The sequence below is a fragment of the Malaclemys terrapin genome, chromosome 2, assembly GCF_027887155.1.
Source record: "Malaclemys terrapin pileata isolate rMalTer1 chromosome 2, rMalTer1.hap1, whole genome shotgun sequence".
Taxonomy (NCBI): domain Eukaryota; kingdom Metazoa; phylum Chordata; order Testudines; family Emydidae; genus Malaclemys; species Malaclemys terrapin.
This window is the reverse complement of record NC_071506.1, coordinates 122,085,780-122,105,778: the sequence shown is the minus strand read 5'-3', so window position 1 is coordinate 122,105,778 and position 19,999 is coordinate 122,085,780. Positions and strand designations below refer to the sequence as shown.

The 19,999-nt window shown below is 44.4% G+C and overlaps 1 protein-coding gene across 4 annotated transcripts in view; it reads right to left on the bottom strand.

The window, feature by feature from the left end:
• RNF152 (ring finger protein 152) overlaps positions 1-19,999 on the bottom strand; it is a 68,238-nt gene that overhangs the window by 27,170 nt on the left and 21,069 nt on the right. The window contains exon 1 of one of the 4 annotated variants that reach the window (XM_054017994.1): positions 475-1,023. The exons of the other annotated variants lie outside the window; for them this stretch is intronic. The gene's annotated coding sequence lies outside the window, so the exon portion shown is untranslated. Of the gene's footprint in view, positions 1-474; positions 1,024-19,999 lie in introns of those variants that run through there. 4 annotated transcript variants of the gene reach the window in all.

Here is a 19,999-nt window from a genome sequence, read left to right as displayed (position 1 = left end):
TGAAAGATTCAACCTGGTTTTCAACTAGCTATTGAGCTGGCCAAGCTAGTTTGAATTTCAAAAATGTCAAAAATATGTATTGAATTTTGATGGAAAAAATGGGATTTTTTTTGTGGAAAATCTGCCATATTTCAGCTATTTCTATTACTGATCCATGATCTATGTATTCCTTCAGTACCAAGCTCTAGTGGCCAGGGACCATCTTTATGTTCTGTGTTTGTACAGCATCTAGCAAAATGAGGTTCTGATTTGTGACTGGGGATCCTAATGATACTGTAATATAAATAAAAAACAATAATCTATACTGATCATTATGACAACCATTACTCTGATCTGTGATTTTTAAGGGTGATTTATTGTCCTGTGGAGGAACAGTTATGAGGGGTGGGAGGGAATGAGGCTCTATAAACAACATGTCTGTATAGATGTAAACAGCTAATAAAATGCCAATAGATGACGCTCAAGAATAAGTACCATTGTTCTGGGGTTTTGCAGGACCATTAAAACTTCTTGTTAGACACTGCAAATAGTTTGCTCTGGCCCATCTTTACATCAGCTCTAACCAGACACCTCACTGGGAGTAGAAAGCCAATCAGTACCAGTCATGCTTCTTGTAACCACGGCATCAGGCTGATGAAGGGTAGGATGGCTCAGCTGCATTCACGCTGCTAGGTGCATTGTACATTTCCTTTGCAAAGGCGCAATGGGTGCCCACAGTTGGCATGTGATGTTGACCGCAGCCAAAGTGCTAGCCAGCTAGTCATGCTTTGATTGGCTTGGGGGCAGCACACTAGACAGGGCTCACCCTGCACGCCTTTGAAAGGTAGGTAGAGAGCCTGACTGGCTGCTTGTGCTTGGAAAGTCAGTGCTTCCTACAATCGCTTCCACTCACCAATCTCCTATATTTCCTCAAACCAAGTGCAGAGCAAGATGTAGCCCAAAGAATGTTATTTTTTTTTCCCTGCTTAAGATGAAAAAGAAGAAAGAAGTCAGTCAATTTCCCTTCCCAGTTGATCTTTAGTAATACCACACACACATACACCACTTTCCTTGCCTGTGTGGTTCCGATGTCTCACTGGAGACAGCTCATCAAACTCTTGATAAAGATTACCATCCTCCGGTGAACCCCCCACAGGCACGCGTTCCAATAGCAGATTCAATCAAGCTGACAATCCTTCCAATTAAAACCTGGCTGTCAGTGGCAGTCTCTACACGGTAAGTTTGACAGCTGAAAGAAAAAAAAACCCAACTCAGAATGCTCTGCTTCACCCACTCTTTATTACTCTCAATCCAACCATGACAGCGGCTTCTTATTTTTTCACCATTTTAAAACCTCCCAACCCAATCTCTCAGGTTTGCTGATATGTGAGCTTTTAAAAAACCCATGAACTTAAAAAATACCTAACATATAAACCTAGGCATAGGCGCACCCACGTGGAAAAAATTGTGGGTGCTGAGCAGCCCCCCCAGCAGCAAATCCCCCTCCCCCCAGTGTCTCCTGCCCACTGGTGGGCCTCACCAATCAGATCTTCCCCCACTCCTTGCACCTCCCACCTGCCGCAATCAGCTGTCTCGCAGCATGCAGGAGGCTGGAGGGAGGGGGAGGAGCGAGAATGTGGTGTGCTCGGGGGTGGGGCAGAACAGGGTGGGAAGAGGTGGGGCAGGGGCAGGGTGGGGGTGTGGCCTTGACGGAAGGGGTGGAGTGGGGGTGGGGCCTGGGGTAGAGCCAAGGGTCAAACACCCCCTGGCACAATAGAAAGTCAGCGCCTGTGAACCTAGGCTTTATCTACACTAGCACTTTTGTCAGAAACATTTTTGTTGGTCAGGGGTGTGGAAAAAAAACCAACAAAAGCGCCGGTGTGAACAGCGCTATGTCGGTGGGAGACACTCTCCTGCCAACATAGCCACCGCTGTTCGTTGGGGGTGATTTAATTATGCTGGTGGGAGAGCTCTCCCCCGCCGGCATAAAAGAGACTACACGGGAGAACTTACAGCAGTGCAGCTGCAGTGGTACAGATGTGCCGCTGTTAAGATCCATAGTGCAGACATAGCCCTAGTTGTGCTACTCAATTAGAAAACAAGATTAAAAACATGAGATGCAAGAGTCAATTAGTTTGCTCAGATGTCATATGCAATAGTTAAAATTTAGCAAGGTGATGAATTTGCCCATGGGAGAAAGACATGGTCTTAATCATTCCACCCACTGCTAGGGAAAATTTGTGATATAAAGCATTAAAGCTCATGGAATTTGATGGAACTGCATTTTATATACACACCTAGGTCATGTGATACTTCAGCTGAAATATAAACTGGCAAGAACCCTTCTGTGAAGAGTTAATTGGCCTTTCCCTCCATTTCATGTGAGTAGATTACCAAGGCTTTCCCCCCATCCAAATTGACTTCAGATCATAAGTCAAGACAAAACTTTAAAGTTTAAAATCACCTGTGTGTGTAAACTGAACTAAGGACAAGAACAGCGCTGACGAGGATTTTACTCCAACAATGGACAATGTTGAAGAACTACCAAACAGACAAATGTGGTTTTCATTGCTTGTTATGACATTTTTTGCATCTACAATGCTAAAGCTTTTTCATAACCAAGCAATGAAAACCACATTTGTCTGTTTTGGTAGGTCTTCAACATTGGGTATTGAAAGAGTAAAACACATTAAAGTCCCCATCCAGCCCAATGTTTGTGTTGTGCACAAATATGTTTGCTGCAATATATGATTTTAGAGTCACTATCTTTAAGTCCACAAACAAAGACTGAAGGCACAGTAACAGCAATGGAATGCCGTTCTTGCTTACTCTGGCTTCCTATCAACTAGCCTGATGCAGATTTGTGCAAAAATATATTCACATGCTGTAAAGCAAGTAATAAGAAATGTAATTATAATCCACATCCATCTTCATGCTGGAAAAATGCAAGAAACTAACTGGCTGGTGATCTTCATGAGACATAAATATTTCCAAGTTATGAAGTTACTGTTTTAAGGTCTTGTTCTGATATCTTGTTCCCCATGGATCATCTGTGTTTCTTGATGGGTGTGTTCTCTGCATGATATGCCACCCACCTGACATGAAACTAGTATAGAGACATCAACATTCTCCTTTCAATCCCCAAAGCGCTCCTGTGGAACAAATTTCCTTATCTAATGAGCAACTTCTCTTGATATGCCAGACCGCAGCTGCTAGGACTCTTGGAAATCTATAGAACAATATGTAACAGCCCAAAACTCCTGATTGCCTTAGAGGGCAAGAATAGGTAAGATTTACTTTCTTAGCACTTGGCTGTAGCCTCCAGCTTTCATCCAGACCACACCACACGATCCATTGTCTACAGCCAAACTCTAAGATATAACCGCATTTGCTCCAACCCCTCAGACAGAGACAAACACCTACCAAATCTCTATCAAACATTCTTACAACTACAGTACCCACCTGCTGAAGTGAAGAAACAGATTGACAGAGCCAGAAGAGTACCCAGAAGTCACCTACTACAGGACAGGCCCAACAAAGAAAGTAACAGAACGCCACTAGCCGTCACCTACAGCCCCCAACTAAAACCTCTCAAGCGCCTCATCAAGGATCTACAACCTATCCTGAAGGACGATCCCTCACTCTCACAGATCTTGGGAGATCTGCAACCTGAAGCAAATACTCACCAGCAACCATACACCACACAACAAAAACACTAACCCAGGAACCTATCCTTGCAACAAAGCCCATTGCCAACTCTGTCCACATATCTATTCAGGGGACACCATCATAGGACCTAATCACATCAGCCACACAATCAAAGACTCGTTCACCTGCACAGCTACCAATGTGATATATGCCATCATGTGCCAACAATGCCCCTCTGCCATGTACAATGGCCAAACCAGACAGTCTCTACACAAAAGAATAAATGGACACAAATCAGACATCAAGAATTATAACATTCAAAAACCAGTCGGAGAACACTTCAACCTCCCTGGTCACTCAATTACAGACCTCAATACTCCAACAAAAAAACTTCAAAAACAGACTCCAACAAGAAACTGCAGAATTGAAATTAATTTGCAAACTGGACACCATTAAATTAGGCTTGAATAAAGACTGGGAGTCATTACACCAAGTAAGAACTATTTCCCCATGATAATTTTTTCCCCTACTGTTTCTCACACCTTCTTGTCAACTGTTGGAAATGGGCCATCCTGATTATCACTACAAAAGTTTTTGTTTCTCCTGCTGATAATAGCCCACCTTAATTGATTACTCTCATTACAGTTGGTATGGCAACATTTTTTCATGTTCTCTGTGTATATACATCTTCCTACTGTATTTTTTACTGCATGCATCCGATGAAGTGGGTTTTAGCCCATGAAAGCTTATGCTCAAATAAATTTGTTAGTCTCTAAGGTGTCACAAGTACTCCTCGTTCTTTTTGACAGAACAGAGACAGTGGATTTATGGTTTATTACAAACATCTGTAACCCATTAACCCCACTCTCCCATTTTTTTTTGTCCTATGACTGCAGAGGTGTTAATGGGCCACTCTACCTTGAATGGCCTCCTACAATATGTGCTAACTACGTATGCTAAACAATCTGTTCCATCTTTCATTTTGCTGTGACACTGGGAGTTCCTTTCCCAGATCTGAAGAAGAACTGTGTGTGGCTTGAAAGGTTGTCTCTCTCACCAACAGAAGATATGACCTCACCCACCTTGTCTCTCTTTATTTTTTGGTGCATACTAAATAACTACTACTAATAAAAACAACAGCACATTTTCAAAACGGTCTGCATGATTAATAGAAAAATTAATCTGGGAGTGATATTACTCCTTCAACGATTTCTCACTAACTCATTACTGAATGTTTATTATCTTCTAGACATACTTCACTAACTTCACAAACTGACAGCTCCTGCTCCATTAGCCTTCCTGTCTTGTACTCCTCAGTCAGTGTAACCCCAAGTGTCTATTTAAAAATCTAATCTGTTTCAAAAAGGTAGAATTGTATGAAATGTACTTTACATCTTGTTTCCTTTCCTACTCCATTTCCTTCACCTGCTACAGAAATGGTGCTTGTTTATATCATAGAAGCACCTGCTCCTGGTGCTGAGATATCCTCTCTTAAGGCAGGCCAAGTTTTCATCTTCATGTTCCTTACCCTGACCTTATAACAAATTCTAGAGTTCTGCAGTTACATTAACTATTCTAGGCCAAGCCAGCTAAAACCAGGCATTTTGCTGCCAGCAAACTAAGAGCTGGTCAAAAAATTGTAGTCAAAACTGTTTTTGATAGAAAATTGAGTTTTCAACTAAAAAAAATGTGTGTAAAGTTTCTGCTTTCTGAGGAAAATTCTCACTTTTTATCAAAAAACTAAACAGCAGAAATCCAACATTTGGAAATGTTGACAGGATACCTCATGGGAATTGCAGTTTGGGTACCTCATATTCCCATTCTGCTCTACAGGTTGGGTTCCTCAGCTAGACTAGATCTCCCATGAAACACCACAGCCATGGGACTTCTGTGACACACCATGATGGATCAAAAGGAGGAGAAACGGTGATGAATCATGGAAGATGTAGTCCAGCCAGGGAAGCTGGCCGGCACATGGGGGTATGAGGCACCTCAACTACAACTCCCATGAGGCAATGTGATAGCATTTCCAAATGGAATTTTTTCAGTTTTAGATTTTTTGCTGAAATTCTGACCTTTTGTGTGAAAATTTTTGAAGAACACATTTTTTCCCAGTTTTGTCAAAGTTTTCCACCGAGGGAAAATGGTTTTCTGATCAGCTCTGTGACAAACCAACTGTAGTTTAGGCCAACAGCAAAATTACTCACCTCACTCCCTCAACCCCCAGGAGAAAGGAGGAAAAGCAGAAGCCAAAATTCCTTTTTTAGGAATATTCCTGAAGTGGCAAAGCAATGCCCAGTTCTGTCCCTTACTATGGGCTGTATCCTTGTGGTACAATCCAGACCTTTGTTTAAAAAAACCCCAAAACCCCTCACTGCCAAAAGGCCCAATTCTTAGGTCTTTACCCAGGCAAAACTTCTATTGGGTTACACCAGTATGGCTGAGAGCAGAGTTTGGCCTATAGCCTTAAAGTGATCTTAAATTGCTTGAAATACAGGTGAACCAAGCAGAATTAAATGGGTTCAGGTGTTCTGGATGTCAAAGAAGGCCCATTTCTCAAGTTACTAACATCTCTTTCCAGAACTAGAATGTATGTGAGCTCATGGGTTGATGTTTGGCAGTGAGATCAAAACACAGTGCCCTGTTAAAGAGAAAAAAAGTAGTCCCTTTTTGTAATCTTCTGATACCAGTGCCACCTCCCTAAAGTGAAAAGACTCAAACAGGCAACTAAACACAAACATTCCACACACACCCCACACACCGCACTCTTCTTTTTTTTGTTACTTCCTATGACTGGAGAGGTGTTAATGAGTCACTTCACCTTGTGCTTATGCTAAACAGCCCATTCCAGCTTGTAGTTAGCTGTGATACTGAGTATTTCCCAGAAAAGCTCTGTGTAAACTCAAAAGCTTGTTTCTTTCACCAACAGAAGTTGGTCCAATAAAAGATATTACCGCTTTTCTCACAAACATTTCAGATTGATTAGAAACCTCATTTTTTCAGCATAGTTCAATACAATGAATTCTTGTAATGTTGACTATGAACTATTTTGAATGTTGTGTTGTCCTTTTCTTACATACATATACGACTCTAGGCTGAGGGGGAAAAAATGTGGGTTTTGAGTAATCAAGTATTCAGGTAACGTGTAATGAAAGTCTTCAGGTGGACTTCTAGTAACAGTGGTCCATATGAATTATGATATTGCCCAAGGTCATTAACTTACAAAGCATCACTGATTTTTTTCTCTCATACAAAACTTTGTCACAATCAACAACCTGAAATAATATATTTGCTGCAATGCTTTGGCCCATCTGCATTAGGAAAGTCCATTTTGGCTGATCCAGTTTTCAGAAATACATTCAGTCTAAGGGTATGTCTACACTACGGGATTAATCCGAATTTATATAATTCGGATTTGAAAAACAGGTTGTATAAAGTCGAAATGTATGCGGCCACACTAAGCACATTAATTCGGTGGTGTGCATCCAAGTACCGGGGCTAGCGTCGATTTCTGCACCGTTGCACTTTGGGTAGCTATCCCATAGCTATCGCATAGTTCCCGCAGTCTCCCGCGCCCATTGGGATTGTGGGTTAAGATCCCAGTGCCTGATGGGACAAAAAACATCGTCGCAGGTGGTTCTGGGTACAGCCTCACCTCCTCCCTCCCTCCTCCCTCCCTGCATGAAAGCAACGGACGGCAGACAACCATTTTCGCGCCTTTTTTCCTGGGTGGGTGAACACTGCAGACTCCATACCACGGCAAGCATGGAGCCCGCTGAGCTCAAGACAGCAGTCATGAACATTGTAAACACCTTGCGCGTTCTCGTGGAGTTTATGCTCAGCCAAGACCAGAAAAACGAGGCGAGGAGGCAGCGGCGGCGGCAGCGCAGTGACAAGCATGATGAGGACATTGACATGGACATGGACACGGACACGGATACAGAATTCTGTGAAACCATGGGCCCCGGTGCTTTGGAGATCATGTTGTTAATGGGGCAGATTCTATCCATGGAACGCCGATTCTGGGCAAGGGAAACAAGCACAGACTGGTGGGACCGCATAGTGTTGCAGGTCTGGGACGATTCCCAGTGGCTGCGGAACTTTCGCATGCGTAAGGGCACTTTCATGGAACTTTGTGACTTGCTGTCCCCTGCCCTGAAACGCCAGAATACCAAGATGAGAGCAGCCCTCGCAGTTGAGAAGCGCGTGGCGATAGCCCTGTGGAAGCTTGCAACGCCAGACAGCTACCGGTCAGTCGGGAATCAATTTGGAGTGGGCAAATCTACTGTGGGGGCTGCTGTGATGCAAGTAGCCAAAGCAATCACTCAGGTGCTGCTACGAAAGTTAGTGACTCTGGGAAATGTGCAGGCTATAGTGGATGGTTTTGCTGCAATGGGATTCCCTAACTGTGGTGGGGAGATAGACGGAACCCATATCCCTATCTTGGCACCGGAGCACCAAGCCACCGAGTACATAAACCGCAAGGGGTACTTTTCAATGGTGCTGCAAGCACTTGTGGATCACAAGGGACGTTTCACTAACATCAACGCGGGCTGGGCGGGAAGGGTTCATGACGCTCGCGTTTTCAGGAACACTACTCTGTTTAAAGGGCTGCAGCAAGGGACTTACTTTCCGGACCAGAAAATAACCGTTGGGGATGTTGAAATGCCAATAGTTATTCTTGGGGACCCCGCCTACCCCTTAATGCCATGGCTCATGAAGCCGTACACAGGCAGCCTGGACAGGAGTCAGGAGCTGTTTAACTACAGGCTAAGCAAGTGCAGAATGGTGGTAGAATGTGCATTTGGCCGTTTAAAAGGTCGCTGGCGATCATTATTGACTCGCTCTGACCTCAGCCAAAGAAATCTCCCCATTGTTATTTCTGCTTGCTGTGTGCTCCACAATCTCTGTGAAAGTAAGGGGGAGACCTTTATGGCGGGGTGGGAGGCTGAGGCAAATTGCTTGGCTACTGATTACGCGCAGCCAGACACCAGGGCGATTAGAAGAGCATACCAGGAAGCGCTGTGCATCAGAGAAGCTTTAAAAACCAGTTTCATGACTGGCCAGGCTACAGTGTGAAATATCTGTTTGTTTCTCCTTCATGAAAACCCGCCCCCTTTATTGACTCATTTTCTGTAAGGAACCCACCCTCTCCCTTCCCCCAGCTTTCTTTCAAACCAAATAAAGTCACTATCATTTAAAAATCATTTATTCTTTATTAATAGATTAGAAAAAGAGGGAGGGAACCCGGGTGGTATTTGGGAGGAGGATTGCTGGGAAGGAAAAAGCCACAAAGAAAAGGTTAAAAAAATGACAGCCTTTTGCTTGGGCTGTCTACTGGGGTGGAATGGGAAGGTGTACGGAGCCTCCCCCCCCCGTGTTCTTACACGTCTGGGTGAGGAGGATACGGAACATGGGGAGGGGGGAGGGTGGAACAGGGGCTGAAGCGGCAGTCTGTTTTCCAGCAGCCGTTCCTGAAGCTCCACCAGACGCCGGAGCATGTCTGTTTGCTCATGCAGCAGCCCCAGCATTGCATCCTGCCTCCTCTGGTCTTCCTGCCGCCACCTCTCATCTCGAGCGTCCCTCCTCTCCTCACGTTGGTCCCTCCTGTCCTCACGTTGGTCCCTCATGTCCTCACGTTGGTCCCTCCTGTCCTCACGTTCACTGGCTTCTTTCCTATACTTTGAAACTGTTTCCTTCCACTCATTCAGATGAGCTCTGTCACTGCGGCTGGATTCCATAATTTCAGAAAACATCTCGTCTCGCGTTCTCTTCTTACGACGCCTTATCTGTGATAACCTTCGGGATGGAGGAGGGAGGCTTGAGGAATTTGCAGCTGCTGTAGGGAGGGGAAAAAAGAGAGAATTGTTTAAAAAGCTACATTTTGCAGAACAATGCTTATACTCTTTCACGGTGACCAACACTATTCACATTACATAGCACATGTGATTTCTGTGCAAGGTCGCATTTTGCCTCTTAATGCTGAGTGCCTGTGGCTTTGCTGCTAGAGATCACAGGTCTGGGCAACAGAATTCGGCTTGCATGCGGCCATGGTAAGCCATTGTTTTACAGCTTCTGCGCCCTCCTTTCCCACATACCAAGCATAGCCTGTAGAGTGCTGCGGTTTTTCTGTTAACATTCAGCAGCAGCAGCAGAAAACAAACTAACCACCCCCCCTCTCTCCATGAATTCTCTGGGATGATCGCTGTACCCCTCCCCCCCACCGCGTGGCTGGTATCAGGGAAGATCCCTGCAGGCACCAAACTAACCACCACCACCCCGCCGCCGCCCCCCTCCCGCCATGAATTCTCTGGGATGATCACGGTACCCCTCCCCCCACCGCGTGGCTGGTAACAGGGAAGATCCCTGCTAGCCAAACGCGAAAAACTCAGGGCCAATTTCCCATCTGCGCTTGGCTAACTGCAGGGAAGGATTTATTTTCCACCACAGGCAAACAGCCCAGTAGGAACGGCCACCTCTGTCCCCTTAATTAAGTTTCCGTATTTCAACCAGGTTACCAGGAGTGATATCACTCTCCTGAGGATTACACAACAAGATAAAGAACGGATGTTGTTTGAATGCCAGCAAACACCGGGACCATACGCTGCCAGGCTTTGTCAGGCAATGATACCAGATTACTTGCTGCAAGCATGGCGTGGTCAAGTGTCCTACCATGGAGGAGGGAATAAGGATGCACTGCCCAGAAACCTTCTGGCAAGGCTTTCGGAGTACCTCCAGGAGAGCTTCATGGAGATGTCCCTGGAGGATTTCCGCTCCATCCCCAGACACGTTAACAGACTTTTCCAGTAGCTGAACTGACCGCGAATGCATCCCAAGTCCTCAGGGCAAAGTAATCATTAAAAACCGTTTGCTTTTAAAACAAGTTTTATATTTTAAAAGGTAAACTCACCTGAGGTCCCTTCCATGGGGTCAGAGTCTTGGGTACTGGCTTGGGAGGCTTGGGAGGGTACTTCAGTCAGGGTGAGAAAAAGATCCTGGCTGTTGGGGAGAACGGAGTGCTGTGTGCTCTCTGCAAGCTCATCCTCATCCTCCTCCTCCTCCTCTCCCCCATCGGCAGAATCCTCAGGCGTCGCTGATGAGACTATCCCTGACCCAGAATCCACGATCACAGGTGGGATAGTGGTGGCAGCCCCCCCTAGAATTGCATGCAGCTCGGCGTAGAAGCGGCATGTCCGCGGCTCTGACCCGGAGCGACCGTTTGCCTCCTTTGTTTTTTGATACGCTTGTCTGAGCTCCTTGACTTTCACGCGGCACTGCTCAGAGTCCCTATTGTGGCCTCTCTCCATCATGCCCTTGGAGATTTTTTCAAAAGTTTTTGCATTTCGTCTTTTAGAACGAAGTTCTGCAAGCACTGAATCCTCTCCCCATACAGCGATCAGATCCAGTACCTCCCTCACGGTCCATGCTGGTGCTCTTTTTCGATTATCAGCCTGCATGGTTACCTGTGCTGATGAGCTATCTGTGGTCACCTGTGCTCTCCACGCTGGGCAAACAGGAAATGAAATTCAAATGTTCGCGGGGCTTTTCCTGTCTACCTGGCCAGTGCATCCGAGTTTAGATTGCTGTCCAGAGTGGTCACAATGATGCACTGTGGGATAGCTCCCGGAGGCCAATACCATCGAATTGCAGCCACACTATCCCTAATTCGAAATGTTAAAATCGATTTTGGCGCTACTCCGCTCGTCGGGGTGGAGTACAGAAATCGATTTAAAGGGCCCTTTACATCGAAATAAATAGCGTCGTTGTGTGGACGGTTACAGGGTAAATTCGAATTAAAGCTGATAAATCCGAATTAAAGTCGTAGTGTAGACCAGGCCTAATACAGGGTTAATTCTCAGGGGAACAGGATTTCCCAAAACTCCTTGCCACAGAAGGATTCAGTTGAGCTAGGCAGCAGAGGGATAAGGTCTTAAAGCTAGAGCAGCCCTGCTGGAAAGTACCATTATGGCTGCCCAGGCTGAGGGACTCTTCAATAGCTTTAATGGGCATTTAAATAGATTTCAAATTTATACTCAATGAATGGCACACATTCAGTGAGATCTACCCTACCCCTCAGTGAGATGTACTCCCTTCCGGATAACTTCCCAGAAGGGTTTCCATTTGATGTAAGGTTGGGCTGAAGAGAGCCATCCAACTTAGTCTGATTAATGACTGGTGTTTTTCTTTAAGTAAGATAGTTATTGAAATAGATGTATTTTGTCTGGTTTTCCCCACAGCAGCTATGCTGTTATGACAGACAGTATTCAGTCTGACCGGCATGAATTTTATCTGCTGTATAAATATTGATGATCTTAATAATTGGTGTTCTGTATGTATGCTCCTTACAGATATAAATATCTCTGTCTAGGCTGCCTGCAAAGTGCTCACATCCTTTTGCATGGTAATGAAGTATTTCTAAAGGTATCATTTAAAGTTGTTAGCCCTGCAAAAGAATGAGTAACAGCAGCTTTGGGGGAGGGAGAGTGAACAGGACACCAGCTTGGACTGTGAGGAAGTGATAGTCCCAGAGAATACTGACTTGCTTGGAAATGAGGCAGGCAAACTGGTATTCAGAAAGCAATGTGTTTTATTTTGCTAACATGAGACATCATACAACAGAAATCACTATCTTGGGCCTAAGCAGGACACTTAATGAAAAACTAATGACATGTAAGGCCAAATTCAGGCAGGGTGTAAGCAAGTGTGTTACACCCAGTTAAGGCATTATCCACAAAGGAAATTTTTACTGGCTATACAGGTATAAAATTTGTATTAAAGTTAATGTTTAAAATTAAATATACACAAGTTAAGAGGGAAGGTACTGTACATCTGGGGTCAGGCTTGGGTTATGAGGGATTACAGGGAATGGTTGCAAGGATGAAGAGATACATACATATCATATAACCGGCATAGACCCAGATTGGGGTGCAAGAAAACTACACTGGTATTGTTATTCCAATGTAATCCCCCATGTGAACACTCTTATTCCAGAATAAGAGTAGCTTTTTTTCAGTTTAGTTTAAACCGCTTCTCCAATGACAAACTAAAGCCATGTTATACCAGAGTGTCCACATCGGGGGTTATACCAATAGAACTGTAAGGTAAAATTAATACTTTAACTCCATGGTTAACTCCATGGCTCTCAACTTTTCCAGAATACTGTCCCCCTTTCATGAGTGATTTGGCTTGCGTACCCCCAAGTTTCACCTCACTTAAAAACTACTTGCTTACAAAATCAGACATAAAAATACAGGTTCCACAGCACACTATTACTGAAACATTGCTTACTTTCTCATTTTTACCATTTAATTATAAAATAAATCAATTGGAATACAAATATTGTACTTACATTTCAGTGTATAGTATATAGAGAAGTATAAACAAGACATTGTCTGTATGAAACATTAGTTTATACTGACTTTGCTAGTGCATTTTATGAAGCCTGCTGTAAAATTAGGCAAATATCTAGATGAGTTGATGTACCCCTCAAAAAACCTTTGTGTACCCCCAGTGGTACATGTACCCCTGTGGTTGAGAACCACTGCCTTCACTTATACCAGTATAACTTTCCCATGCAGACAAGGCCTTACGCCAAGTCTGAATTCTGCCTGGGACTTCAAAGGCCCAACAGTGTATAAGACTTGAAGGCTTCTCCTTATACAGACATACATTTTTTTGGTATGTAGGACCTGAAGTATGAGCCAGGATAAAGTGATTACTTTGGAGTTGTGAGTCAGGAAACTAAAGGCTTCTCTATACAGGCAAATTGACCAGAACAGCTATTCTGCAATAGCTCCCTATGTGGACATTCTTATTCTGGAATGAGAGCATTAACACAGAAAGCTATTCTGGATTAGCTACTGCACTTCAAATTCATCAATAATTTAACATGTAGACAACCCCTAAGATTTTTCTGCCTTGTGAGATTTTGAGGTAAATTATATGAGAGAGTTTAAGTTATATTTATTATTATAATATATATTCCTAGGATATCCATTCACCGTAGTATCTGGGCAGCAGCGCTTTATATCTAGTTGTGGTCTTATATTATTATTTTCTCTCCAATATCTGTAGCACTTAAAAAAATCATTCACAATTAACTGAATTGTACACTGGGCCACTCAGGGAGGATGCCAGGGAATAGGAGGTAGCATGAGAAAAGACAGCGGGTGAGGTAATATCTTTTATTGGACCAATTTCTATTGGTGAGAGAGACAAGCTTTCAAGCTACACAGAGCTACTTCTTTCAAGTAGCTTGAAAGCTTATCTCTTTCAATAAAAAAATATTACCCCTCACCCCCACCCCCAATCTCATTCCTGGCACCAACATGACTACAACAGCATTGCAAACAAAAAACAGTGCTATTTATGGGGACAGAAAACCCGGGAATCAATAATGTGAGTAAGATGGGTACTGGCAGGGCTTGAGCAATAGGTTAAGAGCGTTTACGGATGAGATGTAGGCAGAGCCGAACTTTGCAGGGCCTTGAAAATGAGCGTCAGAAGTTTGTGTTTGTTGTAAATAGAACCCTAGACTCCTGCTTTCCATTCCCCTGATTAAACTACTACACAACCTATCATGCTGACCAATACGGTCTCGTCCTCTTCCATCTGTCTATATCCATCTGTTCTCTCTCACCCTATGCAATATTAAACTATCAAAGGTTCTGGTACAGCTCTCATCATCATAACATTGTGCACAATTAATTTCCCTTCAAGCTTTCTATAGCTGCTTTTCTTCTTCCATGATTTATATGGCACTATGGGATTTAATATGTTACAATCTTTAATGACAACTACTGTATATCTGAAACTTGACAGAAATTGCTGCTGGTAGAAAATTAAATGCTGAACTCTTTCCAGTAATTCGGAGCGTTCCTAACTGTAACACTAATCCATGCAATATATTCTAATTACCACAACAGGTCCATTAAAAAAAATCTTCCACGTGACCCATTAGTCTGTCTGTTGTGCTGAAACATTTTGGAAACCATCTGAAACAGAATCCTAGATAATACTTTGACATCAGTGCTGAATTACGTTGAATCAAGAAATCTGAATCTCTATTATTACAACCAGTTACAAAACACCTTGATTTAGGATGACCAGGTGTTCAGTTTTCGACCGGAACACCAGGCCAAAAAGGGGTCCTGGTGGCTCCGGTCAGCACCACTGACCGGGCTGTTGACTGTCCAGTTGGTGGTGCCATGCAGTGGGGCTGGCAGGTTCCCCGCTAGCCACCGTGCTCTGTGGCTCCTGGGAAGCAGCCGACATGTCCAGCTTCTAGCCCCAGGAGGGTCCTCTTGATGCCCCGCCCCCCGCCCACAGGTACAGCTCCCATTGGCCAGGGCAGGGGACGAACTATCGCGCCTACTAGGCAGCTGTTGAGGGGTCGTGGCACATGCTTCTCCCGCCGCTGCTGGCCCTCTTCTCCTCCTGCTCCTCCTGTGGCTGGGCTCGAGCTGTGGCGCATGCCCTGCGGTGAACCGCGGTCTGTCACTCCAGGTATCTATTCCCATCTCCGAGTGCTGGGAATGGGGCTACATCCCCATCCCACTCACTGCATCCCTTCTCATCCCAACCCCCCAACACCTTCATCCCCCTCACTGTATCCCTTTCCGTCCCATCCCACTCTACCCTCCACCACTACCCATCCCTGTACCTCTTACAGCGCTCTCCTACCCATCCTCTCCACCTCCCAGAGCTGCCATGCCCATGTCCCTCACCCTGCACAGCCCTGCAACCCATTCACCTCCATACACTGCTGCACTCCCATTATGTCCCTATACACCCCTGTGCCTCCCACATCCGCATACACTTATAGTCCTCTGCCTCCCCCTGCATTCCCATCCACCCCACATACCCCCCTCCCCTCTCCTTCACTGCCCCCTCTCACCTCCACCCTGCTCTCATCCTTGGCCTCTTTCCCACCACATCCTCTCTCTTCCACCCCCACCCCTACCCCTCATATTTTCCCCTCCAGCCCACCTTCCTCCCTTCTCAGCTGGGTGTGTCTGTGTAGGCAAGTATTTTGCATGCATGCAATGTATGTGTGTAAGAGACTGTGTCTTTGGGTAGAGAGGTATGTGTATTGCCGCATGTGTGTATACCTGTGTGAATAAAATTTGCAGCCTAACTCTTTGTTTTTAATTCCTTTTGCTGGCTTGCACACAAAAAAATTTATGACATAGAATGTGTGTATTCATTTTATAACAAGTTTTTAAAAGAGAAGGGAACTCTAAAAGAAATGCATTATTTCTTTAAAAGTTAATGTTGTTGACCATTAATTGCAGAAGAGCCAATGTATCATATATTTCTCGCCACCTTTGCCTAGCTAGATCATAAACTCTCTTTTTATGTGTATGTCCAGCACCTACCACCCTGGAGCCCTGATCTTAGTTGAGGTCTCTAGGCACTAAACAATAATTGTAATAATAAATAATGTGTCAGTATATGTGTTAGTGCATGCTAGATGTGTACACATGAATATACACGTGTATCTGCAGTAGGTGCGGGAGTCAGTATTTGCAGATTTATTTATATAGGTATATGGACAGGTGTGCATTTCTGTGGTTGTTCTCTATGGATTTGCATTTGGGCTTCAGGAGTAGGCCTTTAATGGACTCACTGCAGCTGTGATAATGTGTTTGGTCCTAATTACACACATAAAATTACAATAACATTAGTAAACAAAACACATGGAGCTGGTTACAAAAAATGGGAAGAGGGGAGGGAAAGAATCATGAAAACCTTTGTGAAATTTCATTTTTTTAAAAATTACCCCTTTGACTATTTTGCTGCCAACTCTAGCATCCTGTAACAAATAAAACCTGAAATTAGCATAATACATCTGTTAAAACAATAAATATGCCTGTTTGGGCCATGCAATGAAAATGTGAGCAAGGGTGGTGGAAAGCAAGTGATGGAGAGAGGGGGGATGAAGTGAGTAGGGGAGGGGTGTCGGGCAGAGGTGTGGCCTCAGGGAAGGGGTGTGGCAGCAAGCGGGCAAAGGTGTTCGGTTTTCTGGAATTAGAAAGTTGGCAACCCTACCTTGATTTTAAAAAAGAACCAAAGAAGAGGCAATTTTGTGGCTTCTACTCAAGAGCCAATTTTCCTAAGTGGCCTCTAAGAGCTTGTCTACACTTAATGAAGATGCTACCTACAAATGGAAAGCATCTCCTCTCGGCATAGGTACTCCACTCCCAGAGAGGCAGTAGGACAGGAGAAGCCATCTGTTCAACATAGTGCTGTCTGCATTGGAAGTTCGGTCAGTATAACTGCAAGGTACCTTTACTGAAATAAATCTGTAGTGTAGACCAGGGCTGTGTCTATATGCGCATTTTCCAGGTCTACGTCATTTGCATGCATTTGCTGGAATGCTCTCAAGCATCCAAAACAACTTGCATTTGTAAATTCAAATATTGTGTGGTTAGGCACCTAAGGCCTGATCTACACTTAAAACTTAGTTTGACATAGCTCTGGCACTCAGCAGTGTGAAAAATCCACACCCCTGAGCACCATAGCTACGCTGACCTCATAGCTAGGTCGAAAGAAGCATTCTTCCATCAATCTAGCTGCTATCACTCAGGGAGGCAGAACAGGACAGCTTCTGCCAGCTTTCCAGCAGAGGAGAGTTCTTCTCATGAAGTGAATTCTCCACCAAACTATCTCTGGTCCTTTTAAGGCCTCTTTGTTTAAATGGACCAGAAAATCCAGTCCCAGAGTGAGTGAAAGTGTGTGGACACAGAATATTCTACTCAATCTAATCAAATCTAGTTCATTCAAGAGAACATAATGTGAGCTATGGGGTACCAAATGCATTGTACAGTAACTCAGAAAGGCCTAGTAACCAACTCCTATTTAAAATTCCAAGCAATCTTTCTGCAATTCTGCTGTTCACAAAATGCTGTTTCTTCTAGCTCGTAGTTGCAAAAACTCCCGGTACTTCCATCACTGACGAAGTTGAAAAATTGGGAAATTTACAAGTGTACAACAGAAGGGAGCCTATTTAGGAGAGTCTCTTTCAGTAAATCAACCCGTGATGTTTTCTGTTCAGAGATAAGTTTAACAGCTTTCTATTCTGCACAATGTGGAAGCATTGCTTCTTTCATTTCATCTGCCGGTTATTTAAATAGTTCTGGGGGGGCTAAAAGGTTTCTCCTTTGGCTAATATTTAGCTTTCTTGAAAATCTTTACTTTGGTAATGTTTTCCTACGATCCAGAGATATTAAACATAACTGCATTACACAGGGGGAAAAAAATCCATATTCACTGAGTGCTCTTGCTTTTCAGAAAAAGCTGACCCCTGACTGACTTAGTTTAAAAACAACAAAAAACCCACTAAAACAACAACCACCCAATCTATGTAAATACATGTTTCATGAGTAGGAATAACGGAGAAAACTGATGGCCTATAATGAAGCAAATCAATTTAGTACTGCCATTTACATTACTTCTCCATACAGCTTTAAGGAGCAATTCTGATCTTTCTTACACCAGTTTTATAGTGGAGTAACTCCACTTGTGTAACTCAAGTCCCTCCTATTTACACCAGTGTGAGAGAAGAATCAGATTAATAGCACCTCAGAAATAGTCTTTCACTTATTTCAGTGCTATGAACACTGTCGCTTGCAGGTTTCCATCTACGTGGAGAGTTTTGAATGGATGATACTGATATAACTAGCTGTTTGGGGCCAAGTTGTAGCACTAGTCATCTGCTGAGCAAAGGTCGGAAAGCAGACTAGTAGGAATCAGATAAAGACAAGAAAGAAGTGAGGGTATTACAGCGTGCTGCAAAAGGCTAATTTTATTAGGGTCAGAGTGGAATCTCCTTGGGCTAGGCTTTCTAGTTGAAAAACAACTTGGTTGATGACTATCAAGAAAGTTCTCTTTATTTTAGAGGTATGTTTACTTATACAAAGCTTCACAATTTCTATTCAATTCAGAATTATACAAGTGTTCATAGATGGTATCCTTGACCTAAATGCTTGCATACATTTTCTGGAGTCCTTTTTACATACAAAAAAGACACGGTCTTTTTACCACTGCATGTTGTCCTCTCCTAGTCAGTTTGAGAATTGCATATCAAGAGTATATAAATTATTGTACAAGTGACTGCAGATCTTTCAACAACAGTGTTTGGCTTTTGCCTCAGTCATATCCTGCCAGCTTGCATTGGAAGTAACCTGATCTATCTTCTTTGAATATGCACAAAGTTGTGTATCATTAGAAACTGCAGATTTATGATACTCTATCCACACTGAAAGATTAGCATATTGTAAATTTTAATGCCTTTGAGGTTACCACTGTAAGAATTACAGGGCAATTTAGAGCAATCCTGTTAGCACTGATTCACAATCTTTTAGCCAGATAAGCATTACTAAACAGATATCAGAACTAGAAACAACGTGAAATGAAACTTTTAAACACATATACAGAAAATATGCCTATTAGTATATTTGTACTTTGTACGATCGTTTAAAAGTAGAGTGACCAGATGTCCCGTTTTTATAGGGACAGTCCCATTTTTGGGGACTTTTTTTATATAGGTGCCTATTACCCCCCACCCACTGTCCCGTTTTTTCACAGTTGCTATCTGGTAACCCTATTTAAAAAAATATCAGGGTTGATTCTTCATTCCGTCCAGGCCTGCCAACAGAAATTCTGGGCTCCAGGGCCAGGGCCGTCCCTGGAGCTAGGGTTACCATTCGTCCGGATTCCCCCGGACATGTCCGGCTTTTTCGGGTTAAAAATAGCGTCCGGGGGGGGAATTTGTCAGTGTCCGGACTTCCCCTCCTCCCCCCCACCAATGCAGAGCGTGCGCGTGGCTTACAGAGCAGCCCAGGCTCCGACAGCCAGAGCCCTTCCTGCACTTCCCCCCCTCCTCTCTCCTGAAACTTGACACCACTCCCCTCCTCTCCCTCCCTCTCCCGCCCTCCCTGCACTCACAGATCAACGGCTGTTTGTCTGGAGCTCCGACCCTGCTGCCCTCCCCCGCTGTCGAGCGCGCTGCTCTGCAGCACAGTAAGGGGGCCGGGGGCCAGAGAAGCGGCAGGGAGGTTCTGGGGGGGGGGGGGGTAGTCAAGAGCCAGGGAGCAGGGGGGAGGGTTGGATAGGTCAGGGAGTCCGGGGGGGGGGGGGGGCTGTCTGGGGGTTGCGGGTGTAAGGTTTTGGGCAGTCAGGGTACAGGTGGGGGGGTCTCAGGAGGGGGCAGTTAGGGGACAAGAAACAGGGAGGCTTAGGTAGGGGGTGGGGTTCTGGAGGGCAGTTAGGAGCAGGGGTCCCAGGAGGGGGCAGTCAGGGGACAAGGAGCAGGGGGGGTCGGGAGTTCGGGGCAGGCTTTCTGGGGGAGGGTGGATAAGGTTTTGGGCAG